The following is a 4,383-nucleotide window of genomic DNA, read 5'->3' as shown; positions in this document are numbered from 1 at the left end:
TGGAAGGGCAATAGGCGGGGCACGGGCACGTCGGGGAAGGGGGGGCCACTCCGCAGGTGCCACCAGGTAAATCTTGGTCTCCTCGGATTGACATCACCTGGTGCATGCCTGATTAATCTGCACCTTCCCAGGCGTCACCTGCATTCTCGCACACATGGGAAGAGTTGGTGGTGAAGAAGAACCCAGAAGTGCACCATCCTGCCTCCGTTCGTCCAAACAGTAATAACTATCAGTGATAGGGCTAACAGGGTGTTGATTACTAGGGCTAGTGTTAGGTTAATTACTCCTTTTCAGATATTGTCCAAAGTAATTGATTGGAAGTCAGTGGTACTGTTTATACTAAAAGAGTAAGATCCTCATCAGTAAATAGAAATATACAAGAATAGTCATACTGCATCTACAAAGTGTCAGTATCAGGTGGTGTCTTCAAAGCCAAAGTGATGGCTAGATGTAAAGTGGTATTTTAATTGGCAGGGGAGACAGATAGTGAGGAATGTTGATCCAGTAATGCTGTGAAGTCCTTGAAAACCTATAGCTATAAAGAGTGTTGAACCATAAATTCCATCAGAAATAGCAAAGAGAGCCTCAAAGTATTCTGAGACTTGTAGGAGGGTGAAGTAAATGCCTAAGGTAATTGTGGTGAGTAGTACTTGAATTGTTTTCAATTATTTTCTGTTAGACTGTGATGGGCTCGAGTAATTGAAACCCCTGATGCAAGTAGTACAGATGTATTCAGGAGGGGTGTTTCCAGAGGGTCGAGGGGATAAATGCCTGTTGGGGGTCAATGTCTTCCTAGTTCTGGTGTTGGGACTAGACTATAATGGCAGAATGCCCAGAAGAATCCAGCAAAGAAAAATACTTCTGAGATAATAAATAGGACTATTCCATATCAGAGGCCTTTTTGGACAATTGTTGTATGGTGTCCTTAAAATGTACATTCCCGGATAATATCACATCACCATTGATATATAGTCAGTGTATTGGTTAGTAGGCCTAAGGTTAAAAGAGTAATAGAGTTAATGTAAAATCATGTAGCTAAGCTGGATGTTATTTGGAGAGTTGGGAGAGCCCCTATTAATGGCCAAGGACTGGATTTGATGAAATGATAGGCGTGTGTTTGGTGGGTCATTATGTGTTGTCATATAAATAAAGGCTTACTAATAGCATAAAGGCATAAGCTTAGATGATGGCCACAGCAAATTCGAGAGTGGTCAGTAGAATTAGAATAATAAGGGTGATCGCAGCTGCGGGGTGGTTAATAGTTGATAATAGGGTGGCTCCTCCAATTAAGTGTATAAGTAAGTGACCAGCTGTAATGTTGGCTGTTAAACGTACAGCTGATGCCATTGGTTGAGTAAGTAGACTAATGGTTTCAATGATTACTAGTATAGGGGTAAGTGAAATGTGTGTGCCTTGTGGTAGGAGGTGAGCTAAGGAGTATTTAGTTTTAAAGTGGAAGCCTGTGATTACTGTGTCTGCTCATAAGGGGATTGCTATACCAAGGTTTATTGATAGTCGTGTAGTTGGTGTGAATGAGTGGGGTAGAAGCCCAAGGAGATTGATTAAGGCAATAAAGAGAATTAGGAATATTAGTATAAGGGATCAGGTTCATCCTTTAATATTATGTATGATTATTATTTGGTTTAGAACAAGTTGAACTAGTCACTGTTGAATAGAAATCAATCGGTTATTGATGAGACAGTTGGAGGTTGGAAGGAGTGTGGTGGGAAACAAGATGATTAGTGCTGCTGTGGGTAAACCTAGGATTGTCGGGACAGTAAATGAGGTGAACCAGATTTTCACTCATTTTAGTTCTCAAGGGTTGTCACATTTTTGTGTTTTAATTAATTTTGGTGTAGAGGGTGTATGGTAAATAAACTTTGATAGTTTTAATTGGATAATGGAGAATAAAGTTATGATTGTTGATATAATAATAATAGGTCATGTGGAAGTATCTAGTTGAGGCATTCACTGTAGAGAGGTGTGATTTCTCTCAGTCTTTAACAGAAAAGGTTAACACCGGGGTAGCTTTACAGTGATATTATAGTGCAGATATAGACCAAGTTTTGAAAGTTTTTAATGGGACTAATTCTAGAATAATAGGTGTAAAACTGTGGTTAGAGTCACCAGTTTCCGAGCATTGTCCGTAGTAGAGGTCATGTAGCAGTTAAGGCAGATTCGTTTAAGTGTCCAGGGATTGCATCTGGTTTTAACCCTAATGAGGGAATAGATCGTGAGTGCAAGACGGTGTACATGTTGGGATAATCGGGGTAACTTCGAGGCATACTATATAGGCTGAGAAAATGCTGCAGGAAAAAAGTTAAGTTGACACCTATATATGATGGCAAAGTGAATTTTAGCATATATTTGATTAAGTGTATAACCTGAAAATAGGGGGAATCAGTGGACAAAGCCACCTATAATAGCAAATATGGCTCCTATTGATAAGACATAACGGAAATGGGCTGTGACGTCATATGTATCATGCAAAACAATATCTAGTAATGAATTTGCTAGTGCAATGCTGGTTAGACCTCCTACTGTGAAAAGAAAAATAAATCCTAGGGCTCAAAATATTGCAGGAGATCATTTGATGTTACCAATGTGTAGTGTAGCTAATCAGCTAAAGACTTTGACACCAGTAGGGATAGCAATAATTATAGTAGCAGAGGTGAAGTGTGCTTGTGTATCTACATCTGGTCCTACTGTAAATATGTGGTGAGCCCATACAACAATCCCTAAAAAGCCAGTTGATGCTATGGCTCATGCTATGCCCATACACCCAAATAGCTATTTTCCAGAGTAGTATGTTACGATATGGGAAATTATCCTGAAGCCCGGCAGGATGAGGATATAGACTTCAGGGTGACCAAAGAATAAGAATAAGTGCTAATATGTGACAGGATCACCTCCACCAGCTGGGTCAAAAAAAGTAGTATTAAGATTGCAGTCAGTTAACAGTATAATGCTGGCGGCTAGGACTGGGAGAGAAAGGAGTCGGAGAACTGCTGTTATTAGGACTGATCAAAAGAAAAGAGGTGTGTGACTTTGGGACATAGCTGGAGGTTTTATGTTAATAATTGTGGTGATAAAGTTAATGGCCCCTAAAATAGAAGAGACACCTGACAAATGGAGTGAGAAGATGGTTAAATCTACAGAGGCTCCTGCATGTGATAGGTTTCCTGCTAAGAAGGAGGGGGTAGACTGTTCTGCTGATTCCAGAGCCAGCCTTCATTATAGTGGATACAAGTAATAGCAGGAAAGAGGGTGAGCACGGTCAGACACTCATATTATTTATCTGGGGAAATGCTATGTCGGAGCGCCAATTATCAGAGAGATTAACCAGTTGCCAAAACCTACAATTATAATTGGTATTACTATAAAGAAAATTATGACAAATGCAAGCAGCTTCGCAAAATGATTACATAGCTGAAGGGTGGAAGTGAGACATAACTGCTGCCTAATTTCTGTGCCCGCATGTGTCTAATAACTTAGAGGTAGTTTACATTCCTCAGATTAAAAAATTTCTGCCTGGTGCAGTGGCTCATGCCTGGAATCTCAGAACTTTGGGAGGCGGAGGCAGGTGAATTGCTTGAGCCCAGGAGTTCAAGGCAAACCTGGACAATGTATTGAAACCTTGTCTCTAGTAAAAATACAAAAATCAGCTGTATGTGGTAGTGCATGCCTGTAGTCCTGGCTACTCAGAAGGCTGAGACAGGAAGATTGCTTGAACCTGGGAAGTCAAGGCTGAAGTAAGCTGTTACTGTACCACATAAAGATGGGAACAGCAGACACTGGAGACCACTGGGTTGGGAGAGGGAGTGGGCCAAGGGTTGGAAAACTACCTATCGGGTACTGCGTTCACTGTTTGGGGGATGTGATCAGTCCTACCCTAAAACTCAACATCGTGCAATACACCCATGTAACAAATCTGCACATGCAACCCTTGAACCTAATAGTTGAAGTTTTCATAAAATCAAATATTTCCTCATTATGTGTGGGGAAAAGAGAGGTCAGCCTGTTACTGTGTTATTATAGATAGAAGTAAGTTTAAGAGACTCCATTTGGCTCTGTATTTGAGATGCTGTTAATCTGTGACTCTACATCCAATCTTGTCCTTGCTAAAGACATCGCTGTGGTAATTAAGGTTTAAAGGATTTTGGGCTGTAAGGAATGTGCTTTGTTAGGCAAATGCTTAAAGCCTGCTTGTGGTTGAAGGTCAGTACCATTCTCTTAAATCTCAGTAAAAGAAAAACATCTGTCTCCTGCCCGTCCCTGGGAAAATGGAACATCTCCGTGTATCTGTATGCCTTACTGCTGATTTACTCCCTTATCTTTTTGGCAATAAATACTGAGGGAACTCAGAGACTGGTGCCAGTGTGG

The 4,383-nt window shown here is 40.8% G+C and overlaps 1 pseudogene; it reads right to left on the bottom strand.

Annotated features, from left to right (window-relative positions):
- Positions 1–1,128: 1,128 nt before the first annotated feature.
- Positions 1,129–1,807, bottom strand: LOC111529439 (annotated as a pseudogene).
- Positions 1,808–4,383: the final 2,576 nt, after the last annotated feature.

Source organism: Piliocolobus tephrosceles, chromosome 8, assembly GCF_002776525.5.
Source record: "Piliocolobus tephrosceles isolate RC106 chromosome 8, ASM277652v3, whole genome shotgun sequence".
Taxonomy (NCBI): domain Eukaryota; kingdom Metazoa; phylum Chordata; class Mammalia; order Primates; family Cercopithecidae; genus Piliocolobus; species Piliocolobus tephrosceles.
This window is presented reverse-complemented; position numbering and strand designations above follow the sequence as displayed.